The sequence below is a fragment of the Camponotus floridanus genome, unplaced genomic scaffold (genome assembly GCF_003227725.1).
Source record: "Camponotus floridanus strain SB8 unplaced genomic scaffold, Cflo_v7.5 scaffold499, whole genome shotgun sequence".
NCBI classification, from domain to species: Eukaryota; Metazoa; Arthropoda; class Insecta; order Hymenoptera; family Formicidae; genus Camponotus; species Camponotus floridanus.
In genome coordinates, this window is record NW_020229657.1 from 5,536 (window position 1) to 26,462 (window position 20,927).

Here is a 20,927-nt window from a genome sequence, read left to right on the forward strand (position 1 = left end):
AAATTTATAATAAACTTATAATAAAATAAAATTAATTGAACATACATTTTTATATTTTTCATTGTATTTTTTCTTTATATTTACTTACTTATTCATTAATTTTTTTAAATATTATATATGATTTACTTAATCAATAACTTAGATTTATAATAGTCATAGCAAAGTTTCTGATATGCTACACTACATAAATAGATGGACTACGAAAAATTAAAACAAAATCAGCATGTTATAAAGAAACAAATTATTATATAAAATATTAATAAAAGAAACAAATTATTATATAAAATATTAATAAAATTAATAGCATGTTTTTTATTAAACAAAATAAATAATTGACTGTAATAAAAAATTGAAAAAAAATTAAAATTTTTTTTCTATATTTATTTAATTAATAATTTTTTTCTATATTTATTTAATTTTAAATTTGCATTCCTAAGATGCTGTATTACTATATATTGAAAAAAACTATTAAAGTTAATATATATATATATACCTATATATATATATATATATATATATATATATATATATATATATATTAAATGTAATTTGTTTAATTTGTTGTAGCCCATTTATTTTAAGGTAACGAACCTATCTACAATCTATATCTACAATCTACATTTACAAACTCCACAAATCCGTTACCTTAACATTAAATAAAAGTTTTTGACTCACCAACACTGATGCGCAACAGCGGAGTCGATTTCGAAGCTACGTTGTCTATAACATACAAATATAAAATTCAAATTAGCAGTGTTTAAAATGATTAATATTTTATTATATATATATATATTTATTTATTTATTATTATATTCAATTATTATTGTACGCAACGAATTTTATATTCGATACGAGCAATAATAAACAAGTATATAAATATAGAATAATTTTATAAATAGTAAAAAAACTATTTTTTAAATAGAAACTTTTTTTATAGGATTTATATAAAATCTTTTTCTTTCAATCTCTCTTGTTTAAATCATTTGAATAAGTGAAGCAAAACTAATGCAATTTATAATAAGTAATATACAATAATAATACCATCAGGTTGTTCCGCTGGTGCAGGATGCCTCTCCTAGGCCTGCTCCTCCTCTCAGATCGTCAAGTTTGCTTCGTCGATCTATAACATATAAAGAGAAAATTCAAATTGTAGCGGAGTTTAAAATAATTAATATTTCAAAAAATTATTATTGTATGCATTGAATTATATTCGATATAATATATATTATATATATATATATATATATATATATATATATATGATATGTATAATAATAATCAAATTAATAAAATAATTCTATAAAATAAAAAAAAACAGAACATTTATTAATAATTCTCTATCTTCACTAATTTTATAAAAGCTTATATTTTTACAAGATTATAGCTTTTATTTAAAAATCTTTTTCTTTAATTCTCTCCTATTTAAATCATATAAATAAAAAATCAAATTACACGATTAATTGTTTAATTTAAATTATAATAAATATATTTAATATTTAATATATAATTACAAATAAATAAATTGCTTACCAGAAGGTTGCTCTGCCGGAGCCCGATGCCTCTCCTAGGCCTCCTCCTCCTCTCAGTTAGACGCGCGATACTTAACGGCACTCCCGCACTCACGAGCGATATTTTTATATCGCTATTTTTGTAATTTTACGCGCGATACTGAACGGCACTCCCGCACTATTCGATACGATTAAAAATTTTCTGTTTTGTCGCGCGATGTATATATTTAATATATATATACTTTAAACGGCACTCCCGGTTTCGATACGAGCGAAAATCCCGTTTCACTTGTGAAAATGGGATTGCGAGAAAGTCCAACGCGAAAACGCGATAACGCGATGACGCGAAAAAGCTAAACGCGAAAACGCGGTAACGAGACGCCGCCGTCCGCGACACGTTGACGGCACCGACGACGCGAAAGGGTACTTAGCTTCCTCTTCAGGCTCCTTGAGATTTATTCTAAATTAAAAAATTTAAAATAAACTTCAAGGCACCATCCAAGTACTAAGCCCTCCCACCGCGACAAGGTGTACCCCGTGGGAGGGTTATATTATATAAATTTATGTTATAATATAATTTGTGAAAGAGAGAGAGAAAATTATATTATATATAATTTTATATAATTTATATAATTTATGTGTGAAATTCATTATGTATCATTCAATGATGTAATATAAATCATTGTTGCGCTTCCGATTTTATGTCATATATGCAATAAATATAACAATTTTTTATCTCAGTGTAAAAAGGTGTCTATTTATATATTATATATTATTGAATAAAAGATTACAGGACAATAATTTTCTTTAATAAAGGAAAACTGAAATTTAATTCACAAAAGTAAAGATGTTACGATAAATAATGTGGAAATTATTAATATAATAATTATTGCTAAAATTATTGCAATCCTTAAATCATGTCCATGATATTAATTCGTAATCGAAATATTTTACGTGCTATGATTGTATTTTATATCGATTGTATATTTTATATCGATTATATATTCATAAAAGTTAATTACACATTAATCATATTATTATATTAAATAATTATTCGATAATGATTGCGTTTAGAAAATGAATTTAACAAAACGTCTCGTGCTATTACATTTTTGTTCGAGAGTCGCCGTGCGAATGATAATAGAATCGAGAGCCGAGATAAAATAGCGCGTTTTTGTTTACGTCGCCAAGGTTGAACACATTATATTATTAATAATTCGTAGTCATGAAATATTTTACGTGCTATGATTGTATTTTATATTGTATATTATATTATATTTTATATCGATTATATTATTAATGCAAATTAATTATTCATTAATCACATATTATATAAATTTAATGAAGCTTCGGTACCTGAATGTACTCCTTTTCTGTTGTTCTTTCAGGGCAGTGATAAAATACTCACTCGCGAAAACGCTATTTAATTATGTTCGGACATGTACTAATCAACAATCAATCAGAATATTACAATCGCACGATGCTTTGAATGACACTCTCGACAAACATGAGACTGATACTTTATTCTATTATAACTTTATTGTAGTAAAAAAATATAAGTTGCACGAGATACTTAGTAAGAAATCAAATATTAATTATTTATAACAATGTCTCATAATAATCGTTTATAATAACCGTAAGAAATAATGGAAAGAATGCGATATATGCGAAGCGACTTTTGCCGCATCTCCTCCGAATTGTATCGTGCGAATGACAACAAAAATGTTCCCGTATAAACATTGTGTTACAAAGAACGAAGGCCGTGTGTGAAGGCCGAACAGTTAATTTATTCGTTATCGATGAATATTTAATATAAAATAAAGAGTATCGACAAATGCCCATAAGCTTGTTACCCAAAATTTTTCTCAACTAGAGATTGGACTTTATTCTTGGCTTAAAGTTTATGATACTTCGGAGAAAATAATTGAGAAAATAAGTATTTTTTTAAAAGGATAAAAATTAAAATTAAACGATAATTTAGTCCATCTAGAGATTCGCATATCCGTAATCTATGTGTCATAAACTTCATTTTAAAAATAAGCTGTCTCGAGTTGGCAAAATTTAGCACAGCAATTGTTATGTTAAATATTATGTTAAATATTCTATTCTTTGAATTTCTAGAATTATTAATAAACGATATTGATGACGACATTTCAATACTTATAAATTATTTGATTTCACGATTCACATTTTATCTATGCGGATCGTTTTCATTCGAAAACGTTCAATAAACTTGATTTAAATCGATGATAAATTTAAATCGCGAGATATAATCGAATTCAAGTATCATTAAAAAAATTACCACGTATAAAGATCGCACAAGGAGAAGATAATTTATAATTCCTATTATTTATCTCTTAAAATCTTGTTGAAATATATATTTTTATATAAAATCACGCACTTCGTTCTTCGCGTTTTATTTAAGTCAAAGTAACCGTGAGGAATGATCGAAAAATAAAGCGACATACGGAGCGACTCTATTTCTGTTCTGTTCTATTTATCTCTTAAAATCTTGTTGAAATATATATTTTTATGTAAAATCACGCACTTCGTTCTTCGCGTTTTATTCAAGTCGAAGTAACCGTGAGGAATGATCGAAAAATAATGCGAGATACGGAGCGACTCTATTTCTGTTCTGTTCTATTTATCTCTTAAAATCTTGTTGAAATATATATTTTTATGTAAAATCACGCACTTCGTTCTTCGCGTTTTATTCAAGTCGAAGTAACCGTGAGGAATGATTGAAAAATAATGCGAGATACGGAGCGGCTCTGTTTCCCCTCCCACTCGAATCTCATCGCGCGAAGGATACAAAGGCAACCGTGTAAACATTGCCCTACGTCACAAAGAATGAAGGCCACGTAATAGTAATTCGTCGTCGACGAAATATTTCATAAAATAAATAACATAAAATAAATTTTGTTAAATATTCTATTTCTTAAAATTCTAGAATTATTAATAAACGATATTGATGACGACATTTCAATACTTATAAATTATTTGATTTCACGATTCACATTTTATCTATGCGGATCGTTTTCATTCGAAAATGTTCAATAAACTTGATTTAAATCGATGATAAATTTAAATCGCGAGATATAATCGAATTCAAGTATCATTAAAAAAATTACCAGGTATAAAGATCGCACAAGGAGAAGATAATTTATAATTCCTATTATTTATCTCTTAAAATCTTGTTGAAATATATATTTTTATATAAAATCACGCACTTCGTTCTTCGCGTTTTATTCAAGTCAAAGTAACCGTGAGGAATGATCGAAAAATAATGCGACATACGGAGCGACTCTATTTCTGTTCTGTTCTATTTATCTCTTAAAATCTTGTTGAAATATATATTTTTATGTAAAATCACGCACTTCGTTCTTCGCGTTTTATTCAAGTCGAAGTAACCGTGAGGAATGATTGAAAAATAATGTGAGATACAGAGCGGCTCTGTTTCCCCTCCCACTCGAGTCTCATCGCGCGAAGGATACAAAGGCAACCGTGTAAACATTGCCCTACGTCACAAAGAATGAAGGCCACGTAATAGTAATTCGTCGTCGACGAAATATTTCATAAAATAAATAACATAAAATAAATTTTGTTAAATATTCTACTTCTTGAAATTCTTAAATTAATTATTAATAAACATTATTAATGTATCGCGATATTTCATTACTTGTGAATTATTTGATTCTGCACTTCATATTTTATCTGCGAGAATCATTTTCAATCTGAAAATGTTTGAGAACTGCATTTAAATCAACGACAAATTTAAAATATAAAATATAATAGAATTCAAGTGTCGTTATAGAAACAATTATTGGCTCAAAGGAAAATTGCAAGAAAAAGTTAATTTATAATTTTTATCATGTATCTTTTAAAATTCGACTGAAAAAAATTGAATGAAATTGTATGAAATTGTCTTATATACATATATATACATATATATATATATATATATAATGTTTGTATCTCTCTTAGTCTGACTCCTACTCTTCGACCTGTCCGGCATGGGTGACCCTACCAGTAACTACAGCTAATATTCTTATAGCCCGTTTTTTTATACTTAAAATCATCTTAAAGTTTGAAAATGTTAATGGCCATTTCATTGGCTAAATCTTAAGATACAATCTAATTATATTTAATCATATTTAAGATGATCTTAAATATAAAAACAGACTACATGAATACTAGTCGATGTTACCGCCGGCATAGCTCTCAGGATCATTAGAGTGCACAAACCTCCTCACCCGGCAAAAGCCTTCGATAAGGTGGAGATACTTGAGGAGGAATTTATTTTATTTTATTTTTTTAATTTATTACTAAGTTTATCACAAATTTTATTACAAAATTTATTACAAATTTTGTTTACAAATATTACAAATGTATATAAAATTTACAAAATTTATTACAATGTTACAAATATGTGTGCATATATATAATGATACAAAAGTTAATATAAAATATATAATTTGAAGCTAAAATAGTTCATTATATGAGATTACACGAAAATATCGAAAATATCCGTAAAATACAGAATTTATTAAAAATTTTCATATAATTTAGACAAGACTAATTAGCGATTATTAATTATATGATATTTATTATTAATAATCGATGTAATAATAGAGTTTTATAAGATTTATATAATGTAAACAATCGCGATTCAAAGAGTCATTAATAAATTATCAATCGTCTTTTAAATTGTAGGAAAAAATTGTTGCACAACAAACGTATTTTGTACAATTTATATTATTTGTGCAATTTTGTACTATTAAAGACTATTTAAAGAATATTTAAAACGCAAAAAGAGATAGACAAAGCTTCGATGTAAATCAATGATTAAATTATAAGATAAATCACTACTTAAAATTCGCGAGAAAACGCGATAAATAAATAAATCGATGATATTCGGGACAATTACGGTATGTATAATTTTTATAATATCGAAGCATACACGCGCGCGATATATGTAATATGTAATGTTTGCAAATATAAAATTCAAGGTCCGATTTATTCGTGATTAACACGCGATTTTATACGAATGTCGCGATTGAGAATAACATATATATATTGTATCTCGTACATGATAGCTAAATAATATAAAATGGGGATCATGAGTTTTAAAAAAATTAAAAAACCGCGTTATCGCCAAAGTTTCGATGTAAATTAACGATTAAATTATAAGATTATAAATTGCGACTTAAAATTCGCAAGAAAACGCGACGAATAAATAAATTAATGATATTCGGAATATTCGATTGCAATACATATAATTTTTATAATAACTGAAGAATACCCTCAATAGACACGCGCGCGAGATAATTACTATAACTGTAATTACTATACATAAGACTAAAATACATTTCGCGCATAATTAAAGACTATTAAAGAAAATATTCAAAAACGCGAAAAAATAGAAGAACTTCGATATAAACCGACGATTAAATTATAAGATTAATTGCTATTTAAAATTCGAAAAAACGCGATGAATAAATAAATCGATAATATTTGGAATATTTAATTTCGATATGATAATATATAATTTTTCTAATATAATAATTAATATCCGGTTAATATTCGACAAAAAGGAGAACGATCTTAAAGATAGAGAATAATTAACATCTTGTTTTTATATCAGATTTCGCAAGAACGATCTGCAAAGAAAAGTTAAATGACCCATTAAACGTCAGGGATTCCACTGTAGGAGAGAACGAATCCTGGATCTTCCAGACTACTCCCGATAACAATGATTTCAGTAATAAATCAACGACAATTACCCTCATTGTCATTTAATTCACGATTAAAATTTACGTCAGAAAATATGTTCTATCATTATTAAAAAATATATTTCTTTATTGAAAACCAAATGGATATAATGATTTTTATGTAAATATGATTACGAACGATTATATTTATAAATAATGAAATACATGCATCATTGGAACTTGTGTTAAATGTGCGAATACGTATAATAATTTTGGGGTACCAACTGTTCGCGCGCGCGAGACGAATCAAACCCCATAACAGCAAGATTTAAAAAATTTCAATTCGAATAATTTGTAAAATAAAATAAATAAAATAATTTCAAATAGTTAAGTCTATGTACTACTTTTTTATTATTTTTAATAGCATTTAAATTAATTTGCCGATATCTTACTGTCATCAAGGTACCCATTCGATTTGTCTCATAATTTTTAAGTACTCGCACATTTTATGTTACATTCATATATATAATTTCGGACGTAACATATGTAATATTAAGAAAAATTATAAAATTTTTTGAATATGTTAATTTGTGCATGTATTTTATTATACATACATATATAGATATATATAAATTAATGTTTTCTAAAATGGCGGGCTGTCCAACATCTGCAAATAGTTTCTTAAAAGAAACTGAAAATTAATTAATATCCCTAGTACCTAGAAATAATTTTTCAAAAAAGACAAATTATATTAATTAATAAAATATATTCGTCCGTAATCATTTTTATCAAAAAAGTCAATAAAATCTAATTGCAATTTGAAATTACTTGAAAAATAAAAATTTATATACAATAATTATATCCATATGTAATCTACTATTAAGATTTTTTAGTATTAAGACAATAATATGAATAGTAATAATGATAGCACATTTTCAATGAAGAAAATATGTATTTTTTTCTTTTCTAAATGTATTATTTAAATTAATCCGGATTTAAAGAGGCGTATGGCGTTCGTCGTTGACGTTACTCCGAAATCATTGCTTTCAGGAATTGCCAGGAAAACCTGGGATTAATTACAATCCTACAATGAAAATTCCTAATTTTCAACAGGACATCGAACTAGATGTCGCAAATGGATCTTACAAGAATCGATAATAAATAATCCTCCATGATGAAAATCGTTTCAACTCTTCACCGATACGAGTCACGCAATTTTTAATAATGGTCACCTCACGAGAAGGACAGCGATAAGACTCCTTTATTAAAACGGCAATTTCGTTTAATAAACGCGCGAAGAACGCGGGAAGAACAGTTTTTTCGCATTCTTAATTTATTAATATATTTTACGAATATTATCTGGTACACGAATAGTTCTGACATGAAATTTGTAAATGTATAAATCTGATTAAAAGGAAATTATTAAATTCAAAATTAATTCGCGATTCTATAATCGAAGACGATTGTTAAATTTTGTTAAACTAATATTTAATCGTTAACTTAACATCGAATCTTCACACTTTTATATTCGACTTTTTTATTTGATATTTTTTTTATATTTAATTAGTAATATTTAGCAATATTACAGGGAGGTATAGTTATAAGATTTTTTAATTAAAATGGCAATCTCATCTAAGAGATTTATATACAAAACGCGAAAAAACCGCGGAAAAAATATGATGATATTTTCGTAATCGTAATTTATTAATTTACTTTACATTTAGTTCTGATATAGAATTCGTAAATAGATAAAATGAATATATATCATTAAATTTATAATAAATGAAATGCGATTCTATAAAATAGAAGGTGTTCATAAATTTTAATTAATACTTAATCATTAATTTAACATCAAATTTTTGCATTTTATATTTTGCTTTTATATTTGATATTTTTTTATATTTAATATAAAAAAATTAGCAACATTTGTAAAATTTATAATCTAATATTTATAAAATTGAAATATATAAAATTATATGAATTTAAAATTTATATATAAAATTTCCGAATTTATTAATGACTCTTTGATATAAAAACACAAGCACAGTTAATTTTATGAATATTTTAAAAATATATACTATAGAAAAAAATATGTTTAATGAATTTCTGTTATATTATCATTATACGAATACTTTCGATAATTTTTCGTATAATTTACATAAGAATGCATTTCATATAATTTATAATCATAAATACAATTTAATATAATATAAATTACAGTCATAATTGTATTTCATATACAATTATAATATCAATATTAAATCATAATTAAAATACAATTATAACTGCAGTACAATTTTAGTCACAAATTTGTTACAATTATTATAGTTACAAATTTATGATACTATCAATATCAAATAAATATATTCGATTTATTTAAATGTTTAAAAACATGAATAATTTGATATTAACAGCATTAATACTTGGATTTAATATTATGTAACTTTTATATATATATATATATATATATATATATATAAATATATTTTTAATTTTAAAAATGAAATATAATATGTTAAACTATTTTTTAAATATTTATAATTAGGCAATTTATTTATTTTTTTGAAAATAATTTTGATAATTTAAATTTCATTTTTAAATATTTTTAAAAATAAATTTAATTTAATTTTTTTATATAATTTTAATTTATCCTAGAATTATTGGAATAATTGAAAGAATATTTGGAATATTGAAAGAAATTGAAATATTGAAAGAAATAATGACCTCAACAACCCTAACAACCCTATCAATCCTATGATATCAACAACCCTACTTCTTGATTTAACTTATTTTAAACGAAACTTATTCGAGATTTAAGGAGCCTCTCTCTAATATATTTTAATCAATGCCCTATATTTTAATTACATTCCCTATATTTTAATCAATGCCCTATATTTTAATTACATTCCCTAATCGTGTGCCCTAACCGCGTACCCTAATCGCGTACCCTAACCGCGTACCCTAACTGCCTAGCGTGCTCTTCAGGCCAGTTAAACCTACTTTTTGTCCTGACCATTATCTCGCTCGATCTCTAATCAGAGATCGAAAAAGGAGATAAACACTCCTTCTTTTGCCGACTGATTACCAGCAAATGAGCGTAAATATTTCACGCTCATCAATTGTACATATAACAATTGTAAAATCGAACGATATTATATATTTGAATATAACTTTATTTTAACTAAAATAAAGCCAAATTATAATAAATGTTTATATATTATATTAGACTGCTAACACGATCATATCTCATGATAAAGCAAGGGCAACCATTTATAACTGGGCAGAATTTATGTCGGGTATCACAGAATTTAACATAACTTCAACTGTTAGCAATTTAGTATAATATGTAGAGAATTCTTATAATATAAAAGTCTCTGTGCAGATTATCGATCAAAATTGATTGATATTATAATAATATATATAATTAGTAAATATTTATAATAATATATAATTTATAATAAAATATAAAATTAAAGTGTGTATAACATCTATCATATTACAATTTATTTAATTAATGAATCATTTGGCTTTATCTTAAATTAAAATAAAGTTTAAAAATAATATCTACAGACAAATTTTACGATGGATGAGCTACGATGAATAAGAAATTAGAAGATAAGTACTCATTATAAAAATAAAGTAGCATCAGAAATTAATAAAATTGATAAAAATATTAATGTGTGTTCTTTATTTAATAAATTAGACACAAAATCTTTAATGAAAATAATCTTTTCTTGATTTTCTTTTTTTAATTAATATTTAAATATATTTTTAAATGCAAAGCGTTTCGAAAGAGAATTTATAAAAAATTTATTTAATTCAATCTATCCTAACTCATCCATTTTAAAGCAACGGATTTACCTACAATCTACAATCTACAATCTACATATACATCTACATCTACAATCTCTACGAATCCGTTACTTCAAAGTAAAAGTTTTTGTTCACTCACCGGCACAGATGCGCAACAGCGGAGTTGTTATTATCGAAGCTCGTTGTCTGTAACATACAAATATATAAAATTCATTTATAACAATACACAAAATCGATATTTCAAAAAAATATTATTATGCGGAATTTCATATCCGGTATAAAATAATAAGCAGTTGTATACATGTATGGAAAAATTTTATAAATTCTGAAACTATCTTTTAATTACATATATAGAAACTTTTATATAATTTTTATAAAAATCTTTCTAATTTTTCTTTAATTCATTTAAATAATAAAACCGTATTATTGTGTGTACGATTTTTAACAGTAGATATATAAATAATAAATATTCACCATCAGGTTGTTCCGCTGGTGCAGGATGCCTCTCCTAGGCCTGCTCCTCCTCTCAGATCATCAGGATTGTTGCATCATCAGGGTTATCGCATCGATCTACAAACAAAAGAAGATTCTAATGTAATAGCGTTCAAAATAATTAATATTTCAAAAATTATTGTATACATTGAATTTTGTATTCGATGCATATAATAATAGTAGATTAATAAAATAATTCTATAAATTTTAAAGAACATTACTAATAATTCTCTTATAATTTTATAAAAGCTTACATCTTTACAAGATTATAGCTTTCATTTAAAAATTTTTTTCTTTAATTCTCTCTTATTTAAATCATATAAATAAACAAATCAAATTAATTGTTGCGATTAATTGTTTAATTTAAATTATAATAAATATATTTAATATTTAATATATAATTACAAATAAATAAATTGCTTACCAGAAGGTTGCTCTGCCGGAGCCTGATGCCTCTCCTAGGCCTCCTCCTCCTCTCAGTTAGACGCGTGATACTTTTAGCGGCACTTCCGCACTCACGTGCGATATTTTTATATCGCTATTTTCGCACTTTTACGCGCGATACTGAACGGCACTCCCGCACTATTCGATACGATTAAAAATTTTCTGTTTTGTCGCGCGATGTATATATTTAATATATATATACTTTAAACGGCACTCCCGGTTTCGGTACGAGCGAAAATCCCGTTTCACTTGTGAAAGTGGGATTGCGACAAAGTCCAACGCGAAAACGCGATAACGCGATGACGCGAAAAAGCTAAACGCGAAAACGCGGAAACGAGACGCCGCCGTCCGCGACACGTTGACGGCACCGACGACGCGAAAGGGTACTTAGCTTCCTCTTCAGGCTCCTTGAGATTTATTCTAAATTAAAAAATTTAAAATAAACTTCAAGGCACCATCCAAGTACTAAGCCCTCCCACCGCGACAAGGTGTACCCCGTGGGAGGGTTATATTATATATAATTTTATATAATTAATAGATATATAATTATAAATCTTCTTTATAAAACTCAAAATAATTCATTTTGTAAAACTAATTATTACGCGTAATGAATTTGTTATTTTCATTATTGATATATATATGCAATACATGTATATTAATACGATTATAGTCGAAAGTTTAATATAATTGAAAGTTATGATACAATAATCGTTTAATTAATAATTAATTTAAGAATATACGACGTATTTCGCACTACGATCTTTATTGCTCGAGTGTCGCTTTATGAATAATACGAAGGCCATAACGTTGTATGACTAGCGCGCTATTGTTTACGTCAAGATCGAATTCCGTGTTATTATTCGTTCGTCATATCGAAATATATTGTATTATATTTTATATTACAATATAAGGTAATATAAATATGTTAACGTACGTAAGATATTTCGATGACAAACAGATAATAATATCAATCTCTCTCTCTCAAACAGATAATAATATCTTGTCGTAAACAATACGTATTTTTATTATATTATATCATATTATATTATATTATATTATATTATATTATATTATATTTTACATATTTTAATACAGCAAATAATTTTTCGATATTGATCGCGATCGCGTCTAGAAAAGAATTTAACGGAGCGTCTTGTACTACTACTTTACTCTTTGAGTGTCATCGCGCGAACGATAATAGAACCGAATAAATTAATTCAAAAGACCGTGTTATTATTATTTTTGTACCGAAACATTTTTCAAAACTATGGCATATAAACATATAAGAATATACGACATATTTCGCACTACGATCTTTACTGCTTGAGTGTCGCTTTGTGAATGATACTAAGACCATATGACTAGCGCGCTATTGTTTACGTCAAGTTCGAACGCCGTGTTATTATTCGTTCGTCATATCGAAATATATTGTATTACATTGTATTATATTTTATATTATAATATAATATAATAAATACAGCAAATAATTTTTCGATATTGATCGCGATCGCGTCTAGAAAAGGATTTAACGGAGCGTCTTGTATACCACTACTTTACTCTTTGAGTGTCGACGCGCGAATAATAATAGAACCGAAAAAGTTAGTCCGAAAGACCGTGTTATTATTATTTTTTTATCGAAACATTTTACAAGACTATAGCATATAAACATTAGCGCGTTATTACGCCACCAAGGTCGGTTATTGTTTGTTCGTCATCGAAATATTTTACGTATTTTAATATATACATATATGTATATATGGAATATATTTAAGTATATAACAGTATTTTAGATTACATAGATTTTTTAATTATAGGATTATTTATTAAAAGATTGATGTATAGAGTGTTTCATTATGTTTAGATTCAATTATTTTATTGTGCGTTCTCACAATTCAAAATATTTCAATGATTGAAAAATAAAGCATCGCAGATATATTGTATTTGACTCTATAAATATCTATAAATAGTAAAGAAATAATTTCTGCTCGTAAAAATCGATTTCATATCGAAATAATAAATTATTATTTTAGATTTCTGTTACTATAATTCTTAGTTGATTAAATGAATAAATTACGATTAAATGCGATAGAGAATTTTTGTCGCGATTTGTATATAGATATTAATTATGTGTTATTTATAAAAGTTAATTAATCATATAGTTATAATAAATAATTTTCGGTGTTGATCGCGATCGCATCTAGAAAAGAAATTTAACGGCATATCATTATATTACTTATTAAAAAATATTAGACAATAACATATAAAATTATATAAATATGAATAAATATGAAATTATATAAATCGTTTCATAATCGGCATGCAGATATTACAAATGCTATCTGCATCTGATTTATATAATTTTTCATATGCCATTGTCTACTATTTTCGAATGTGTAATAATATTAATGTCACGTTGAAGGTAGATTAAAAGATAATCCGAAACGTTCGTATTTATTGTATGTATTGTGACGAGTAATTTGAAATATACTAATAATTTGAAATATATAATAATAATTAAATGAGAAAGGATTTTTCTTGTGCTACAGTTAACGCGCTTTTTATTGGTTCTTAGTTATCAATTGTTTAGTTAATTTTTAATTATTATTATTTGAGCCAATTTTTTATTTTAATTTTAATACTTATATTATTTAATATTTAAAAATAATATTTAAAAATAAACTAGAATATTTTATGTGTTATAATTTATTTTCAATGATGAACCGTTGTGATAAAGATCACGTAAAAATGGCGGTGGCGATGGTGATGATGGATGATGTGTGATTAATATATTGTATCAAGGAATATATTAATAATTAATTATATTATTAATACAGGGAGAGAAAGACCACCCAAAACTTTAGATTTGTATTAAAAATTTAGCGTTTTGCATTATCGATACTTGTGTTACTGACGGAACAATCCAAAATAATGTTACCTACTGAAAACATTCATGATTTAGCTTCGTAGTTCATGTCCACGTTTTTATTTCAGAGGGCGTATTGCCTTTAAGAATTACCCAAGTGATCTATGATGTTTCTTATTCTTCTTTCTGATTGAAATTAATTGAGGCAAATATTTTTTTAATTAAACGGTAGTATATATTAAATTACATATAATAATGGCGATGGTGGTGATAGATAATGTGTGATTAATATATAATATAATATAATATCGGGTAATATATTTTAATAATTATACTTGATAGATAGATATATAGATAGATAGATAAATAGATAGAGAGAGAGAGAGATCACAAAACTTATTTATATTACAAATTTATTTAATATATACAAACGTTTTGCGTTACTGCTTATGTGTTACTGCTTATATGTTACTGCTTTTGCGTTTTGCTTATGTTATCGACATTTATCAAAAGTGTACGAGGCATGGAATATAATCCGAAATTATGTTACCCATTGAAAACATTCGTAGATTTGACTACGTAGTTCATGTTTATATTTTTTGTTTATAGGATGCATCGCTTTCAGAGATCGCCTAAAAGCAGACTATGACAAAACAGAGTGAAAACTATGAACAATTTTGTTGTTTGTTTTATAGATTTTAAAAATGGCTTGTCGTATGCTACATATTTGTAGAGTTGTAAATAATTTGATAAAAATGTTCAATCTGTAAACAATGGTAACGCAAATGAAATATATCATTGTCTCTAAATCATTATATGTAATTAACATATAATATGTATTTAGAATTAATTTATCAATTTAATTCTAATAAAATTATGAAATTTTTTTCAGGTATATATTATTGTTTAATATTGTTTAATTTATTGCTTGTCAGTCATTCACATTTATTAAAAATAGTCACTTTATTAAATAATGTGAGAAACTCTATGTTCTTTGCGAATAGTAAGTAGAACTTTTATGGATATAACATTTTGATAATAGTTTATATTTACAGTAGAAAATAGTTTGTATTTCACTGTGCTTTTGTTCTATAGGACCTGAAGATGAATTATGAAAGGGTGTGACAAGTATCAGTAATGCAGGAAGACGCAGAGGTAGAGCAAGAAGAGTAGTGAAAAGAGAGACCTAAATAAGGAGCAAATTATTGGCATGGGAAAAATTCCGATACAATTTCCTGGTCTGAACACTTCTGTGTTTAGAAGAAAAGAATTAATTCAACAGCTAAAACTGCTTGTAAATCTTGAAAGAAAGCAAAAACTTATGGAATTACCACAAAGTAAGACCAGACCAATGCAAATAAAATTATCGCCATTGGAATGTGGTTGGAGGAGTGTTACAATGGATGGCAGAAGCATTGAATCAGATCTTATTGGAAAAGGTTAATATTTATGCTATTATTGGATTATAATGGTTAAATTACATACATACAAAAATCATGTGATACGATGTCTATTTTCAATTTTTTTTTTTTTTTGATGTTTCAGTTCTAAATATTAGAATCTTATATAATTAATATCTTTGTTTTCTGCAGATACATTTGAAAGTTTTGAAACCTGGATTTTGGAAAACAAAATGATAACTTGTATGACCAGTAATTTAGCATGTAAGACTAGAATCAATTCATTTATAGTAACTGGGAATGGAAATGGATTGGCTGGATTTGCATTATCAAAAGCCAAAGTATCCCTAAAGATGATTAAAAATAGGGCTGGTCAAAGATTAATGTATATTCCTACATATAAGGAACACACTGGTAAGAAAATACTTGTCAATACTATATAATATAAAATTTATTTCTTCTCTTTTAATATCACTTTGTATTTTTCAGTGTTACATGATTTCTTTACACAGTTTGAGAATATAAAAATATTTGTAAAGAAAATTCATGAAGGATAATAGGCTTGTTTGTTATCATGCGATAAAAGCGTGTTGCGAGATAATTGGCATAAAGGATATGTATGCCAAAGTACAAGGAGGAATGTAAAAACATTCTTTACTGGTTTGCAACAGGTATATATATAAAGTATTTAAAGGCATATTATACTTTTTATTTAATTTAAATGAATTTAATTTATATTTAATTTTATTTAATTTATATGAATTTAATTTATATTTAATTTATTAGAAAGAAACATTTTTTATTTATAAAAATATATTAAAAATGATAGATCTATATTTAGTAGTTGGAAAGAAAGAGAGGAGAAATGAAAAGTGCAACTAGTTAATTTAAAAGAATAAAAATCTAAAAATAATACATAAAAATTAATATTATGTATTTTTTTCATGAGGAATGTGGGGCGCACATTTATGTATTTATTTATTTAGATGAGATTTACTTTAGAGCACATTCAGTATTCAACTTTAATTTTATTTTCTCTTTCTTATGATATATAAGTATAACATAATTACCTGCAAATGCTATCATTTTTGTGTGCTTACAGAAGCAACATTACAAGTACTATATTTACAGATAACATCTGTATAATAAAAAAAAGCAAAAATCTAATGATGAAAAAAGGATAAATATTGTAGACCAGCATAAGTATCAACCAATTATTCCACCGCTCTGTTTCATTAGAGTTGCAATTTTCTTTTATATCATAAATATTATAAATAAGATAAAGATTTCTGTACGTTTCAAATAAATTTATATATTTTATGTATGTAATACTGCTCACACATATTAAAAGGTGATAATATCGCAGTTATAATAAGATACAATCCTGGCAATGTAGTGATTTTTGGATCCTACTTAAAATAATTTAATTTGATTTATTTTTGAGAAATGCGCACAATACTTGAGAACAAATTATTTTTGTGCCATATATTACCTGTGTAAAATTGCACACACAGTATCATATTGTCTGCGATATATGAAAAGCTTCATCGATGAAATATGATTGAGATATAAGAAAAGTAATATAGTACTTGTAATGAATAATGTTAATGTGGAATACATAAATATTTTATATTTTAATTTCATATAATCAAGATGAGATAAGGCACTCATGATTTAAAAATGTGTCCAAATATCATGTAACTTCAATAGCTGCACATTCGTCAAATTAATCCTATTACTTTAAATGAATCACAGCAGCTTGTTTTAATTTAATCTAACCTAACCAATTATATTATATGCTCCTCATTAAAATATGTAAAACTGTACGTCGCACATTTAATACGATTAATATACTACGTAATAAAATGTAATACACTAATGAAATAATTAAATATTATTTTTGAAAGCATGATACAATCCAGGCAGCATACGCTTGTATTTACATTCGATATCCAAAGACACTGAGAGGTTAGGTTAGGTTAGGTTAGGTTAGATCAAACAAATTTATCGTTTAATAGTTGGCAGCCCTACGAGATAGACTGTGCAGCACTGCACGCGCGTACAAAATAAATTTGAAATCGCTTCTAGCATAACCATCTTCACGCGATCGACTTTATTTGAATTGCACCGAATCGAATTATGATGCCGATTTGTCCGAATGAAATTCGGGACATCGCGATGCTGTATAAGCGTCGAATGAGCACAAATTATCACGCAAATATGATAAATCAAATCTACTCACCGGCTGTTCCACAGGCCGCTCCTCCTCGGGACAGTTCGCTCGCCTCGGGACGTCCCATTCCGATCTTGATGCACACAAATCCACACGATATCATCAACGCGAACGCGCGACACTTTATTCGGCACTCCCGATACTCGCTCGCATCCGATAATCATCATCAAGGGCCCGAATAACGCGACGCAATTTCGCTCCATCTTCGCAATGACGCCATCACTGAATATCGTCAAAAATCGCTGTCGCGCGTTTCCATCGACACACTATAAAAGTCGCGCGATCATCCTTGGACACTCTCGGCGCTCGTTCACTCGCGATATTCGTTTAAAAACGGTTAAAAGATGCGAAAAATGCGGATGTACGACGATCCGTGTAACTGCGTGTGACTCCGATTCACGTATGACGCGTATGACGTAGCAGTGACGTAGCAGTCACGCGCCAACATGGCGGCCGAACCACTGCGCATTCGTTTCTGCGCAGGGCCATTCCTGTGCTCAACGTTCGCGCAACTTTGATTTCTGAAAGCACATAATGATAAATATATAAAGATAGAATCAATTAATCATATTGGTCATATATGTAGACTTGCCCGAAGAAACAGAGAAAAAATTGAGAGATATTTTTAATTTCTTTTTCTTTTAGTAAAGGATGGAAATGTCTATTCATAGGCTTGTTCTTTTTTTCCTCTTTTCGCAATTTCGCGCAATTTCGATTCAATATATAACGTAAAAAATTCATAGTATATTATGCTAATGATATGAATTACGAATGATTCGATTGTTTTATCGCGCTTTTCCAAAGTCAAATCTTATAATATTTACTTTTGCATTTTAAAAGACTGAGAGCGATTCATATACAGAGTTTGAAGAGATATCCAATGCACGACAAATTATACTTGCGTTGATTAGTATTCATCAATACCGAACTGTTAATCGCGAATACGTACAACACTTTCACACATTTTTTTCGCAAAGAACGATATACGAAATGCAATATTTCGCGCCTCGCGTTTCACTCATGCGGCCATCTTTCTTTGCTGTTTAGTATCGCCATCTGCATTCGCGTTAAACGCCAGAATTACGTAGTCAAAATACTTTTCGAGTGCCGGTAAAGTCATCATTTTGTGCATGTCGGTAAATTGTTAGAATCACGTCGCGCAAGTATGATTTTTTTATTTGTAGTATAATAAAATATGTAATTAAAAATTCATGTAAGAAACGTATTTTTAATCAAATTACATATACTTATTCCGTTACTCTAATACTTGTACGTTAACAGATTTAGGTTACACACATTGCATAAAGCTTCCAGAGAAAAATATCCAGAGGCACAAATATTTTATAAACGTAAATCATGCGAAGATGAAACAATAGATTAAAGAAGCCGTATAATCATTGTACTTTTATGTAAAAACGTTTCACAAAATAAAATCTTTATAAATGAAGGGTTACATTAAAAATATTAGTATAAAATTAAATATCGATGTGAGATTTAAAATTTTTTGTCCTTTTTTTTCTTTAGAATTTTTTTACTTTTTTTTCTAAAGATTCTTTAAGCGAGAACTGCTTCTTTCGCAAGACTATTGAACAATTTGAATGTTTGATATTTTCTTAGTAGTTTAAATTTCGTGAAAAAATTCGAGAGAAAATTAGATTTTATCGTATTACTGCACATATCGATTAAATGCTATATCAAATATGTAGTGTAAATATTTTAATTTTTTTGTATACGATCTACTTTTTATTCTATCTATGTTTTCATAGTGATGCACATTGAGCACTTTGCTTCATATGTTTGCAATAAAAATATATTAAAGCAAATTATTTTGCAAATTTATTATTCTAATTTTTATTTAGAAAGAATAAGATTTAAAAAGACGTATGAATTTTTTCAGATTTTTTTACATATTTCTATTGAAAAAAACGCATCAGATAAAACTGACTTTCCTGTACATTTTAAATGTGTCAAAAGATTTGCTCTTTATTCCACTTACTGCAATAATGTACACTAAAAATGACATCTATATTAAAAATGATAGATTAGTAGTATATTTAGTAGTTGGAAAGAAAGAGAGCAGAAATGAAAAGTGCATCTAGAGAATTTAAAAGAATAAAAAACAAATCTAAAAATAATACATAAAGATTAATATTATGTATTTTTTTCATGAGAAATGTGGAGCGCACATTTATGCATTTATTTATTTAGATGAGATTTACTTTATAGCACATTCAGTATTCAACTTTAATTTTATTTTCTCTTTCTTATGATATATAAGTATAACATAATTACCTGCAAATGCTATCATTTTTGTATGCTTACAGTGACACAGAAACAACATTACGAGTACTATATTTACAGACAACATCTGTATAATAAAAAAAGCACCAAAAGTCTAATGGTGAAAAAAGGATAAATATTGTAGACCAGCATAAGTATCAACCAATTATTCCACCGCTCTGT

The 20,927-nt window shown here is 27.0% G+C and overlaps 2 long non-coding RNA genes and 1 pseudogene across 2 annotated transcripts; 1 reads left to right on the plus strand and 2 right to left on the minus strand.

Moving 5' to 3' along the window:
• Nucleotides 1-566: 566 nt before the first annotated feature.
• On the minus strand, nucleotides 567-1,569 carry LOC112639156. The gene is made up of 3 exons (XR_003123322.1): nucleotides 1,531-1,569; nucleotides 1,042-1,120; nucleotides 567-720 (listed from the first exon to the last, which is right to left on the minus strand). It is a non-coding gene; the product is annotated as an uncharacterized LOC112639156 (long non-coding RNA).
• A 9,468-nt stretch (nucleotides 1,570-11,037) lies between these two features.
• On the minus strand, nucleotides 11,038-12,027 carry LOC112639158. Its single transcript, XR_003123323.1, has 3 exons — nucleotides 11,949-12,027; nucleotides 11,507-11,602; nucleotides 11,038-11,218 (listed from the first exon to the last, which is right to left on the minus strand). It is a non-coding gene; the product is annotated as an uncharacterized LOC112639158 (long non-coding RNA).
• Nucleotides 12,028-15,476: 3,449 nt separating this feature from the next.
• On the plus strand, nucleotides 15,477-17,349 carry LOC112639157 (annotated as a pseudogene).
• Nucleotides 17,350-20,927: the final 3,578 nt, after the last annotated feature.